This window comes from Rhipicephalus sanguineus, chromosome 2 (assembly GCF_013339695.2).
Source record: "Rhipicephalus sanguineus isolate Rsan-2018 chromosome 2, BIME_Rsan_1.4, whole genome shotgun sequence".
NCBI classification, from domain to species: domain Eukaryota; kingdom Metazoa; phylum Arthropoda; class Arachnida; order Ixodida; family Ixodidae; genus Rhipicephalus; species Rhipicephalus sanguineus.
Window position 1 is genome coordinate 31,130,781 of NC_051177.1, and position 14,732 is coordinate 31,145,512.

The 14,732-nt window shown below is 46.5% G+C and overlaps 1 protein-coding gene across 1 annotated transcript in view; it reads right to left on the bottom strand.

The window, feature by feature from the left end:
- Window positions 1-12,551, bottom strand: part of LOC119382646 (cyclic pyranopterin monophosphate synthase) — a 227,438-nt gene extending 214,887 nt beyond the window's left edge. The window contains exon 1 of the mRNA XM_037650442.2: window positions 12,545-12,551. The gene's annotated coding sequence lies outside the window, so the exon portion shown is untranslated. The remainder of the gene's footprint in view (window positions 1-12,544) is intronic.
- Window positions 12,552-14,732: the final 2,181 nt, after the last annotated feature.

Below are 14,732 nucleotides of genomic sequence, written 5' to 3' on the forward strand. Positions count from 1 at the left end.
ATAACTATTGTTTTCACACGGCGTGGCATAATAGCAGTACTTGATTAGATTTTGAAATATTTGATTATTCGCTTCTAATTCTAAGCAATATTTTGACGTAACTCTTGCTCTTTGTCCTTTTTCCATCTGAAAAGAAACAACTCTTCTTAAAACAGTCTGGTGGTAACTACTCAACTTCGGCATTACTATCAAACTACGGACTCACGTTGATGTTCTCTTCTACTCACGGATACTTCAACGCAGTAGCATTCATACGCTAGCTCAATATTTATTCATTAGGCATGCCTTGACCCCTCCCCCCCTGCAAAATTTTTCAAACGAAGTTCTTGATAAAAATATCTTGCGTGAGTTATATCTTTCATTAAAATGTCCCTACTGGATTACAATCACTGATAACTCGTATGTGAATCACTGATAACTCGTATTGTAAACACCGATTATGCGAGATATTCGCGTTTAAGTGCGTCGACGTCCTGATCGAAAAAACTAATTATACGCTAATGGACTCATGAGTCGACTCCCTCAGACTGAGCCGTGAGTCTGATTCTGAGTGAGTCCGAGTGAGTAATATTTAGGTAAGTTTGAATCCGAGTGAGTCCGGTTGAGAAAAATTTTAGCGAGTCTGAGTACAAGTGAGTTCGAATGAGGAAAATTCTGATGAGTCTGAGTACGTGTGAGCCCTAAGGGCAAAGTACATTCCGTGGTTCCGTTTTCCATTTTTACCGACCTATGCTGGTGGAAGAAAGTGGAGATGAGTCTAATCACTGCTACATAGAGGATTCTCGGCAACAACTCAGCTTGAAGAAGCATTACGATGTCTCAACAGACCGGAGCCTCTAAAGGCCACACGGACCAAGTTTAGTAAAATTCTTCATCCTTAATATGCTGATGTATCAGCCATACGAGTGGCCGCAAACGTACCAATTTCTCTCCAGCATTCTGCCTACATAGTCGTGAGGCCATACCGCTGCGCATGAGGTCACAGCTAATAGACTGCAAGGGCTCTGTGACACGGTAGTTCCAGTCACAAGTGACGGCTGGAAAAATAAATTGCTAAGACAAATTTTATTGTTTCCTTTTGTTTCCTTTGGTGGCTTAGCAGGTAAGCTGTCGCCCTGCTAAGCTCGAGGACGCGGGTTCGAGTCCCGGTCACGGCGGCCGCATTTCGATGGGAGCGAAATGCAAGAACACCGGTGTACAGTACTAACGGATTGAAACTCGAAAATGTAGGGCTAAGTAATGCACGTACTTTCAATTCCAGCGTCTACAGTTCGTGTCATATCGGCGCAGTTTTGACTCGAACACTTGCACCTAGATTTTACATTACCTTTAGCAGGCACATTTGCAGCGACATGACGCGGTTATCAGGAGCAATGGATCATAGGAGTCGTTATACTTAAAAAATATATATATATATATATATATATATATATATATATATATATATATATATATATATATATATATATATATATATATATATATAAAATAACGATGTCGCCTTTCAATTCGTGAGTAATGTAGTTAGATTTACGGTGCGCGTTGAAGAACCCCGGGTGGTGAAAATTAATCCGCAGTATACGGCGTGCACCTCGTAATCATACTGGGGTTTTATCGCGTCAAACGCCAGCAATTAAAACCGGCATAACCTTCGTGCGAGACAAAACAGTTCCAGATCCTTCTTGGCATCTTCTGCTGACCACGCCGCGACTTTCCCAATTGGACACCCGGCTCGTTCACACCTGCGACTAGCACCGGTCGGGCGTCAGTCGAAAAGCAACTGGTCGCAAATGGCCGCTTTGGTCGCGAAGCGACTTTATAGCTCCGTCGCTCGCTGCTCGATTTTTCAGTCGCGCGACTGCCGTCGCAAACCTCTGAACCAATCAGGCGCGCAGGAACAGGACGTCAGCTTATTTTGTGGGGCAATAGCAATGCGAGCAGACGTGAATACTGTGTGGCGACGGGTATAGGTCGCCCGCAGGTGTGTACTACATCAGTCGCGTAGGGTATATTTTTGGTCGCCAGTCACAAATGGACGCGCTACCGGCGCTGTTAGCAGGTGTGAATGATCCTTAAACCGCTCCACTAAACGGTCAGCGTGCAAAAAAAAGAAAGAAAGAAAAAGAAAACGTTGTATATTTTGGCGACGCACACGCGCGCTTGTGCTCAGTGGCACATGCGCATGAGGGATAGGAAAGTACTATATTCAATGACATATCGCAAGGTGGGCGCCGGACACTGCATGACACTGCAGTGAAAAAGCAGAAAGGTAACTTGCAGCAAAGGATAGACCAATACGCCGAGCATATCGCAAATGAATATAATAATTGTTGGGTTTTTACATCCGTAAACCCCGATATGATGGTGAGGGGGCACGCCGTAGTGGAGGGCTCCAGAAATTTTGACCACCCGGTGTTCTTTAATGTGCCCCTAAATATAAATACACGGGCTTCAAGCATTTCGCCTCCATCGAAATGCGGCCGCCCCATAACCATTAGACCACCGTGGCGCGTATCCTAAAGAAATATTAACAATAATAAAAAACAAAATGTACCTTTCGGGTCCATGTCCCATGCTCCCATGGAATAAGAATCTTAACCGCTGTCGTGTCAGTTTGCATTTTCTTTCCGTTAGCCAGGCGTTCGCTTCTTCGTTCGGAATCATTTCCCTACAAGGCAAGTTCTCTAGATCTAGGTAGACGTCATCAAGTCTCCGCTGGGTGGGTGTATCTAGCGTTTCTTTTTTCACGACTCCATTCCTTTCTTGTCATTCACCGCTTATGACGGGCCTCCGATGACGTAAGGAATGGTGCTTCGCGCACTGACGAAACGCAAAAAAAAAAAGAAAAACAAGTTATATAATTGTGGCAGTGTTGCTACGTCACCCTGCTTCCCGCTTGTCACGCCTGTAACAACCACTCCCATTCGCGGTGTGCTTCTCACATCCCTGTGTGACCGCCAGTGGTTGCTCTCGTGTGGTTTTACAGCTGTTTTTTATATGTTGGTAATCAGTATTAATTAATCTTATAATTCCGCAGCTTTGTTGCGAGAGCAAAAGAAAAAAGTAAGACCGAACCAAAAGATGTGACGAATTTTGATGTAAAATAGTAATAATAAGCATCAATAAAATAAAGGGTGGAAGGATGGCCGAGACAGTTTCACCAGCCGCACGGCATTACTTTTACCCTTTTTTTACAGTTAGCATTATCTCACTATAGCTACCACGCTGCTGCACCGTATTAAGGGGATAATGCATGTACTACACCTGCAGCCGCATGGCAGCTCCGCACGTTTCCGGCGGGCAAACGCTGACGTAACCGCCGCTGCTCGCTTTCCACGTGTTCGGAGTGGCCCAGTTTCCGCGCGGATGATCATCGGCCGCGCGCGCGAAAGTGGCAAGAGCAGCCAGCCAAAGCAATGCGTGCGCTTTTTTTTTTTTTATTACTGCAGCGCGCACCAACGCGAGCGCTCCATGATTGCGTAGCTATATGGCGCACGCATAGACGCGTAAAACAAAGCACGTACGATACGCAATTGTATCTACTAGACGGGGTGTTCACAGCTCCTGCGACGGCGGGCGTTTTTGACTTAGACGCAGATAGGCGAAAGAACACGGCTCAGCTTCAAGCTGTCCTTCCACCATTTAGGTTAAAGAACCGCAGCTTACCAGAGGTAGCACAAGGAGACAGTAAAAACGATAAAGAGCTCGAGCATTTACCATTTCCATTATGTGCGCCTTGTCCTGGCGTTGCTGGCATACAAGATGAATGCGAACTAATCGTGCAAACGCACTTTCTACTCAAGTTGACTGGAAGATCCACGTTTGTTCTCCGTTTCCTTTTAACTGCGGAGCAGTTTAAGGGACCGCCCTGTGGTCGTCTCATGCCTGTCGTTGTCGTCACGCAGGCCTCGCGTTTGATAGACATAAGCCGAAGCAGGCTGCACGTTTGGAACGCTAGCGCTTGCTTGCTCGTAAACGCCAGCGTTGTCGAAGGGCTAAGTCGTCTGTCCAAGCTAGCGAAGCGACAGCGAAACGCCAGCGCCGGGAGGTTGACGCACCGCGCTCGGAGCAGCAAACAGTAGAAGGGACACCTTATAATAGAAAATAGATAATCACAAAACAAGTCAGATAATCACAAGAAAAGAATAGAAAATGCTATAAAAAAACCTGGTTGATCCCTCCGTCATAGGAATCGGAATAACACGAAAGTAAAACGTGCCCTTATAGAAGTAACTCAACGTTTACTGTACATTGATATAAGAGAGTTTGCACAATGTATATTGATGTCTGGCAGCTATAGCACCGTCGTGGACGCACCCACTTTAATGCTTGGTGGTTCATCTCCATGCCGACGACTAACGTCCATGTTCGATGATTAAACAAACCCTTGCGGTAGCTGTAGTAGTTAAATCAGAGAACGAGTTGTGATAGCCCGAAGAGCGTCGCATATCGGACGCAGAACTTGGTCGCCATCCTGTGGCATGTTAAAATGTGATTGAACACCACGGCCGCACTAGAGGGAAACGCAAAGCGCGTCGTGCCGCCCCGGTAGCCCGGCCGCGATTTTTCTAGGGGCGAGCGCGTAGGCGGGGAACGCGGTGTTACAGCCAGGTGAGGCAGGCACGCGTCGCAGAGCTATTTTTGGTTTGATTAGCGTGATGCTACGAGCGAGGCCGACGCTTTTACGACGCTTTTTACGACGCTTGCGTTAAAGCCGCCACCTCGCGGTGTGTTAAGGCATTGACAAAATTGCACTTCTATTGTAAACGCGCCGAATGGGACGAACGTGTAACGCGTTGCAGGTACTAATCGCGGAGGCCACAGTAATGATGAATTACTTTACTTTGCCGCTCCCAGAGGGCAACACCACCCCGCCGACCGGGACAGTGGTAGATATAAAAGCGCGTTTGTAAAGCCTCTAGAGTCTGTGACCGTGGCGCAGTGGATAGCGCGCCCGGCATCTGTTGTTGCGTACCGAGGGGCCGTGGGTTCGATGCCCGTTCACGGAACTTTTTTTTTTCTTTGCCATCTGATCGTGTACATTTTTTCGACGTCATTTCCGTGACGGAAATACGTCACCGAAGTCTTGGTGGACCCCGGCATAAAACACTTTCGTGTTAAAATATCACACAATCGCAAGAAAAGAGCCACCGAAGAGAGCAGATAAGCACAAAGGAAGTACAGGCGAATCAATGCTCCGTAGCTCGTACAGCTTTTGGGGTGGAAATGGCTTACATTTTTTTTACTGCGTTCCACCGTATACGACGAACAGATCATGTTCTATAAGAATAATTAACGCTTGACGTCTGTCTGTCTCCAATGCAAGCATACAACAAACAGCAATTTTATGACAAACTCATGCGCGCTCTCGTCACGGATTGTATTTCGTACATTCCCTCTCCTCGCCACGCGAGAGACCCACCGCTACGCCTCCTGGGCGAAACACCGACGCCCAACCCACAGGAAAAGAGACACAGCTCCGCACATCTATACCTGAGCGAATGCAGCGTGATAGCTTAATCAAGATCGACCCGCCCATACACGCTTCCGATTTCACTGCTCTTAGAGTCTGCACGCATAACAAGCAGCCTTAGAGCTCATGAGAGTTGTCGAAGACACCTGTTTTGTATTTGTGTCAGGGCAAGCGGTGTCTTGCTGGATACTCCGGTTTAAACGCTGCAGAAATCTGAGCAACAATGCAGTGCCGGTGAGGTCATTGTTGGAATTCGCAAACAAACGATAAATCGCGGCATAAGCCCAGTACTTATAATCTTGGCCTCAGGGGTACTTCGAAAGCACGCACACCTCTTTATGGAATAGTGCTTGATATTAAACGACTGCATGCATGCGTTGCGGCGTAGCTTGTGAATGTTCTGCGTAAACATAAAAACTGCACGAGGTTAAGGCTGTGGCCTTTGCGGTTCATAAACTTACAAACTGCATGAAACTGCAGTTTTATGGAATGAAAAATAAGGACAATAGTACGAATTCGGTTTAGTTGTACATGAATAACTGTCTATATTTTTTTTTCTCTAGCACAGAGTTGGGTTTATCAAAATCAGGTTTTTAAACGCTATATCGTCAAACCTTCCTTTCCGGTCAGCCCTGCGTTTGGAGGTCACGTGTTGAGTCTTGCAAGCTGCTGTAACATGTGCGCTGACGACTAGACAAGTCAGGAACTGACAGAGAGACCCAGGTTCTAAAATTATAGGCTACATCTAATTAAGACAATGTTCTCCCTTGACACTACTCCGCCTGAACGAACACACTCGATATGTTAGCAGCATCTGCCGGAATCCATTCAAAGATGTAACTCGTAAATATTACACGCCTATAATCGAGTCTTTATTGAAGTTGTACATGAACTCTTACGCGGGTGGATAATGATAGCCTATCATGCAGGTTTGGTTCCATATGCTTTGTTTGTTTGGTTTTGTTATTCTATTTTTGGGAGACTTAGTGTGTTGTTTGCTAGTGAAATGTGTGTGTATGTTTCTGAAAATATCAATGGTTGAAACTCTGCACCATGCTTTGGCATAGCCGGATGTAATGTATAAGCCTACCTCTACATATGTGCGCAGTTATGAAAAGAACAAACGTCATCATCAGCCTGAGTATGCCCACTGCAGGGCAAAGGCCTCTCCCATGCTTCTCCAACTAACCCGGTTGTGTGTTTGCTGCGGCCACGTCCTTCCTGCAAACTTCTTGATCTCATCTGCCCGCCCAACTTCTTGCCGGTCTCTGCTGCGCTTGCCTTCTCTTGGAATCTGTTTATCCTTAGTGACCAGCTTCCCAATACATGCTCTGCCCAAGCCCATCCTTCTTCTTTATTTCGATTGAGATGTCCCAGACACAGGACATACATCAAAACATACAACAACGCAGCATCGATATTCCAATGACGGATTGAAACTTTCTTGTGCTTTGCATGGCAAGGGTTCTGGCATGTACCAGCCAAAACAGAAACACTAAGCATCCTTTGCGGGGAGGTAGCTAATTGAGAGCACTTGCTCTGGCGACGCCGCTCGTTACTGGACAGCGATCAAGCCAACCAAGCCAAGTGGTGCTCCGCCCCAACAAGAGAGCCCACGATGCGTCGGTCAGGCTTAGCCTGCCCATGCCAACATGGGAGGAGCCCATTGCGCGCTAGACGCGTCTCTCAGAACTACTATAATAAAGTCTGACTAACCAACCAGTCAGTGTTCTTGGAGTGTAAAGGCCGAGAGACGTAGCCTGATGATACGCTATGAGAATTCTCAGCCACTGTTTTAACATAATAAAACTTGTTCCTGGGCTATTTGGTACGTGCTTACTGAAACACCAAAAAGACGCGTACCATCAAGGAAAGATTCAAGGCATAAAGCCCTTTTCTGTTCTCTCTTGAATCCTTCCTCGATGGTGCGCGTCTTTTTTGTATTTCAGTAAACTGTTTTAACACATGAGCAATGGCAATGCTGTACAGTAACAGTATGGTTACACCAGAACAAAAAAGACACAGAGAGAGAGAGAGACAGAGATGGAGAAAGGAAAGAGAGAGGCAGGTTAGGAAAGAAGGCACGTAACAATGTGCGCAGAGAACCTTTATTATATATAGTGTCGTTCGTCTTACAGTCGGTTCAGTTTTAATTGCGGGCACAATGCCTAGTGAGCACCAGGCTTAAAAGAAAGTCAACTCAGTCACCTCAGAACCCTTTACATTAGCGACAAAATTAATTTCTGCGACTTAAGTCGCAGAGAGCTTCCGACACATGAGAATTTTAATCGCCGAATGATGCTCAAAAGTTACGGCGAGTAAAGGCCGTTTCACATGACACAAAAAGTAGCGATTTTCAGGCTGCGAATTCGCTCGCAGCGAAAAAAATGATCGTTCGCTCCCGCCGCAGCGGTCAGTGGCGAGTGACCAACATGTTGGAAATTTTTCGCTCTGTTCGCAGCAGCAGAGCGATTTTTCGGTCTGAACCCTTCGAAATAGCACCGGCTCGGCCGAGCCGTCGAAATTGCGCCAACGAGTTTGTTTTGGTTGTGGCCGTCGTTGCGTATTCCCAAGTGAATTTAGATTGTAAAGTGTTTTTAAATGACAAGACAGGCGTGCTCTTCGCTACCGGTGATGAAAAGTTAAGAATATCATAACGGCCAGATTGTTACATTACATTCGAAATTTATGCAGTGTCTGCCACGAACAACGGCAGCAAGCAACTTTGCGCGCCGCGCCAGTCGCAGAGCGAAAATCGCAGACCATTCGCTGTCCATGTGAAACGAAACCGCCATTAGCGGCGGTTGCGAACAGAGCGAATAGAGCGAACCGAGCGATTTTCTTCGCTGCAATCGCGGCATGTGAAACAGCCTTAAGGTTTACAGACGTTTTTAACGCTCAGTTCGAGCACTCAGCGACCCGTTTACAGCGACCACATTGATGTGTCGTACAGCGAAACTTCGAAAAAGAAAAAAAAAGACAGAAAATCAGAGGATATTGTTTTGAAAAGGTGACCTACTTAGTAGCACGACTCAGTAAATCCAACTCCAGCTCGTGTAATACTGCCGCGGTAGTGCTTGTTCGAATATCGACAATATCTTCTCATACTGACGATATCATGCGTGGTTTGTGGCACTCTCACGGCATTTCGAGTGAAACCTGTTGGATGGGGCCACGAAAAGAACGCACACGGAAAGAAAAAAAAATAATTTTAATCAGCGCGACCATTAGCGAGAACTTCGGGTCGCGAAATTAAAGGGTTCCCGAGTGATTTAAAAATGTGGCGTGCAGTCGAGTGATAAACTCTGGGGCGCGACGCGAGTGTAAAAAAAAAAATTTAAGAAGCCTCCAGGGTGGAAACGTGGTAAAATAATCACCCAGATACTTCTCCCTGCGCGAAGCCCCATGTAATGACATTTCAGACATTGCACACGTTCTTCTGCACCTTCATAGTGAAAACGTTGGATGTTTTTCTTTTTTTTTTTCAGAATGAAACACACAGTTCAGCGTATTTTCAGAATGAAACACACAGTTCAGCGATCGACTGATTTACTCAATTTGGTGCATGCAATTACAAATATTAGAAACTGTCACCACTTACATAATTACCAGAGCGGTACGCATTTACAAGCTAAATGAAAAACAGTAGTATGATCAAGATAAGCACATCAATTATACACTTTTTCAGCGTGACAAAAAGGCTAAACATTATAGAAACTGAGCAGGAATGCAGTAGGAGAACAAGTAGCGCTAAACGCTGGAGGTATTACCCACGGAATTCCCTCCAGGCGCTTGCGCTGCAAACTCGTCTTCGGAGCTTCATGCAACAAAAGCGAGATAGAAAGAGTGATTAAAACAAAGTTCATCTACATGAATTTAATTTATGGTATTGTTTTTTTTTTTTTTTGATAAGCACAGCACGTAACCCTTGATACAGCAGAGATCACCTGGAAAATGAAGCTACACGAGAATAATAACAATAAAAAAACATAAATGTGTATCATTCATTTCGAGCGCATATACGCGTACAAAATTCACGAATACATATCCATAACTGAACATAACTGAGCATTAGGCGAGACGCCAGATTCGTGTGTGGGTGCTTAGCATTGACAGCTAGAGCAAGCAACGGTGCCACAAGTGCGCAGCGTATCTGCAGGTCTTTCAAACGAGCCCACATACATGACGACAGTGGTTGCTAACTTGGACCACGACATTTTAGGGAGTTATAGCAACCCGCGCGATATAGACCATCCCAATTTCGGTTGCGAAGCAGGTGACGAAGCGATGAACGACTCGCGATTGGAGCGGAAGGAGGAGCGGATTGTCACGTGATAATCATGTGAAATCACTGGCAACTCCGCACCTTTTCCGCGCACTTGTGAAAGCATTCTTTCGTGATGACGTCAGCGGCGAGTTCTCTGCTCCTTCGGGATTAAAAAGCGTGTGTGCGCGTTTGGGAGGTGGGGGGGGGGGGTTCTTTTTTACATTCGGTGACAACTTAAGAACTCTTCTTTACATGTCCCTCTCACAAGACCGCACTAAATCTGCATCTCATAGCTCCAAGACGTATTAGTTCCCGAGAGATGCTGATATTGAAAGAAGTTCTGTACAAATTCTCCGAGTCGGGCTTTACGGTGCCTTTGCGACAGCATACGTGGCCTGCCACCGACAATACAGGTGTGACGCGTAAGGCTGGGTGGATTGAGCACGGCTCCATTGTTTTCTCTCTCACTTTCGAACCTGGTTGGTTCTAGGGTTGGCACTTACTAGTTAACAGAGCCGTTTGTAGTGGGGTGAGACCATGGTGGCCAAGTAGTATATGAATTGAGTCGTGGTAAAAGAGAAGGGACGCATTACAGGCAGTTAGAGGTTGGTTCTACGACTACTATACGTTCAAAAAGAACGCGCTTGGAGCATCGACAGGACTGTTTAGAGGAACGCTTTTCCGGAGTCTACAGTGTTAAAACGTGGCCCATCAGATTGAAACTCTGATTCACACTCTCTTCGCTCAGTCGCAAAATATCGCAAGCGCCGGAAACGTCCAGTAGCCACGCACAGAGTGATACGAACCTCGCATGGTCCGTGTCAAGTTTTTTCCTCGTTCGGGACGGTTTCCTTTATTTCTTCCCTGTGCCATATACAACCGCAAATTGTGCGACGACAAACACGTTACAAATACGCGTCCGTACAGCGAAGGTTCGTGTCTTAGAGTTTGCTTGGCTGGGAGATTGTTGCGATAACGTTTCGTGTAGAGAGTATATGTTACAATGAAAAATAAAACTGGTCCTTAATATCTACAGCCTGCGCCTGCTATCGTTCTTTACAATGGCGCTCGAGCAATTAGTGACCTTTTTTTTTATTTCTCCTCCAGCACTTCTGGCGTTCAGTATCACACTTTGTGTTACGATAAAGAATACAGTCTAGTTCCTCGGTCACTTCGCCCAAAGACTTGCTTTCGAAATGTGAGAATTGGGGCAGAAGTGTTCGGTGTTCTAGGATGAAAAATACGATATAGCGAATCTTAATCCCGCGTACAGAAGAGCGCCTAAGCCGCGAGCGTATTACGTCGGGCCGTAACCAACGCCATGTCGCTTTGCGGTCTTCACTATTTTAGCACCGTCGCTACGGCCAGAGCCAAAGACGACAGCGACGTGCCGCTGTACCAGTGACGTCATACGTGACGTTTCTGCTCAGGTCACGTGACTCTCCAACATGTGGCGGTGACCGGAAGTTCCGCTACTGCCCTTTTTTCAACACTTGACGTCATCGTAACGGCTATTGTGAATGCGCCCAAGGAAAGACACTGGGTGTCCTGGGAATGTTTGCGTAAGGTGTTCCTTTATCAAGTCGCGTCGTGGCTTCAACTTTAGGAAGCATTTCTGTGCAGGGGGTAAGACAGAGGTGCCTCTCCTTGCCACCGTTTGTGAAAGTCACTTTCGGAGCACTCTTCACTTAATCATCAAAGTACACTGAGATCAACGGGAAACATAGCCAGCCGACCTGACGGTTTTATCTACTGTTTCGTAAAGCATGTCATCATCGAGGCACAACGCGTCTTCACAAAAGTACCAGCAATTCAAGGGCAGCTTCCTAATCCTTATATGGCAGCTTAAAGACAATTAGAAGTCTTCAAGTGCACAATGTGCCGCTTCTTCAGTGTATGTAGGCGTACATGGCGTTTTTGTTTTCCTGACCCTGATGCAGCTTTCGCGCATCTGACATATCCATTATTCCGCGGGCTGCACAACAAATGCAGAGATAGTGCGGTTGAGAAATCTGCCATACGCGGTTGTAATCAGAGGAACGCTTGAACGTGTCCACGCTTTTCCATCGGTCATGGCTTTCTGTGCGTGCGATTTGATATATACACCGTCTACGACGCGTCTTGCGCAGAGCGGATTGAGTACATTAGGGTAGATTACAGCGATATATTACACAACGTTTGGTTGCAAAAAGCGAGAAAAAAATACCGCGGGTCAAAAAGAGCAACAAAGCTCGCTCGGTATACAATTGTGCCTCGGCTGCCTTGAACCGGTTCAAAACGAACGCGGCGGTATATATATTTGCGAAGATAACGATTAGCTCTATATATGTAAAGAGAAAAAAGATGACTCGCGCGCCGACACCTCTGCACATTTGTCCATATATACGGGCGAAAAGTGCAAGTTTGAGAGAAATATGTCGAAAGTTGAGATATAGAGTATCGGATACGGTGCTGCCTGTCAGAATATCCTCAGGATTATCCCGACGGAAAAATATTCGAGGAAGATATGCTCATTACAACACGATGCAATGAAATTAAGCACGGGTGATTCGCTCCACTTAACGAAAACAGAAAAACAAGGAATCTAGCTATAGTAGCCTATCGGTGCGAGTTTATAGATGTGTTATTAGCTTCGAGGGCAGAGGGAAAAGAAATATAGAAAGTCTATCTATGAGAGAAATCTTAGTAAGAAGTGCGAGAGTTTAAAATAGGCGCGGAGCGATATACGGCTACCAGAAGTGCTGCTTTCTGGGCTACAACCAGCGTTCCTCGCGAGAACCGGTTATGGGAGTAAACTCTGGCAGATGTGGAAGGAAGACACTAACCTGGTTACGAAGGTGTATTTCGTCAGAAGCGGTTGTAGTTTGGAGAAAAAAAAAATGTGCAGTCCGGAGCATTTTAACATGCCAGCATTTTTTTTTTTCACCTTTCAACCTCGGTTCGTGACAGATTCCTCATAGGGGGCCCTTACACACATTCGGCAAGTTCTTGCCTATAGGGCAACGCGTTGTATTGTAAGCGAAGATCAGGAGGTGTCGAACGGGGGCGTTTTCATTGAAAGCTGAACGGAGGGATCTGACAGTCGTGGTAGCTATGTACATACAACAACTTTCCAAGCCTAAGTTTGCACGACCGTCGTCAGTGAGGACGTCGCATATCTGGTCAACTGCTCCATCTTGGCAACATCAGCTGCAGGATCAGACCGAGAAAGGAGTGAACTGCGCCATGTGGCGATTTCACACGATTATCTCCGAACGGGCGACCTCGACCTTCGAACGAACTCCATTTCTAAGTTTCCTCATATCTTAACTCTGCCAGTGGAAAACAAAGTACCGCACTTTGGAACACTACAGAAGTTGCCCAGGGTTCAGGAAGCAGTATTGTGTCGCTTACGGATATTTAACGAAGTGTCGGGGTGAATCATAGGAGTGCGCAGAGGGAGAATGGAGGGGGGGGGGGCTCCGTTTCCCTTTATCATATAAGGTGGGCGCCAAGTCTGCGCCCTTTACTCAGTACCTTTACTCAGTAGTACCTTCCCGCCATTGTTTAAAGAAGCATGCATGTTTTCGACATTTATGGCGGCTGAGAATCGCTGATGTTGCATTCCAAGAACTGTCTACTTCTCGTAGTTACCCCCCTAAAGACGGGGACTAAAGGCAGGTCGTTGTGTAAGAACCACGTCATCGCATCATTGTCGTTTTTGCTTCCATTGCGAAGCTTTTTTCCTTTCACAAACTTGCCCCCCCCCCCCCCCCCCCCCCCCCCCCCCCAACGGAGAACCAACGGAGAACCCTGCTCACCCCTATGAAGTTAGTACAGAATCGACACTGCTGTTACCTGGGCTGCTCGAACAAATGGTATCACGTGACTCTAGCCGCTTAAGGGAGCATTAAATCGGTGAGAAACAAACCATAATACTGAACGAAGAAAGGAACGAAGGAAACAGTAAAAACATCGGCAATGTTGACGTCGGTCTCCGCAGTTTCCAACATTGGCAATGGATACAAGTGCGTGCGACTTGTCGAAGTGCGAGGCAAGCCCTGTTCGTAACAATCGACCATAGGGAAAATGATTTCGCGATGCCGAAAGAGGGGGAGAAAGAAAGGGGGAAGATTGTTCCCGATCGATAGGTATAGAACTCGCCTCCTGCACTGGGTTTCCGGGTGTTTAGTTGGTTTAGTTCAAAGCAGGGTACAATGGCGTGCGCATGGTCCCGGCGCATGCAAGGCCACCATGCTGACGCTGTTACTCTCTCGCAAGCAGCTATCAGTGCTATAGTGTTATCTCTTTGACGTCCTTCCTTAGTGAGCCTGACTGTAAACTTATCACCAGGGTCCCTCGCGGTCGTTTCGGGTATCACAGTTTACGGGATACCGCGGAGTATCGGAGATAGATGCGAGCCGCTTTGCCGGTGGGGACATTTTGTGACAACTTACGCGTACTACAGCAGAGAGCAGCTATATGTCGAACAGCCGCATTCTGCCGGCACGCTGGTACAAAGACACTGACAGCTCAAATAGTAATCATTATTTTGTGTGTGTGCGGGTCCTCTCTTGTGAGGACAATATTAATCCGACGCAAGATCATCCCTAGCGCGCTCTGTCTGAAGAAAGCGCCACAAGAGCGGGACATTAATGCTCCCGCTGACGTAAACGCATCCAGCGTTCCGGAATTCTACAGGTGAAAACGATATCATAGAGTTGTTTTCAACAGAAACACGGGAGTTGAAAGTCGAAGGCGTCGCTAGTAAGACAAGTATAGTTTCGTATTGATTGATTTCAACTTTTGCACTAATCCAAAATTAGAAGAAAGAAGGAAATAGAAATATAACGTAGTACAGACGAGGAAGAAGGGAAAGAATTTCTAGGCAGAAAGATGTGAATGAAGGTAGGAAAATGAGTGCGCACGTCAGAAGCACGCTGTAAAGTCGGGAATATCTAAACTACATGCCAGGTGTTCTCCAACTGCCGAGCTCGGATGCAGCAACAAAAC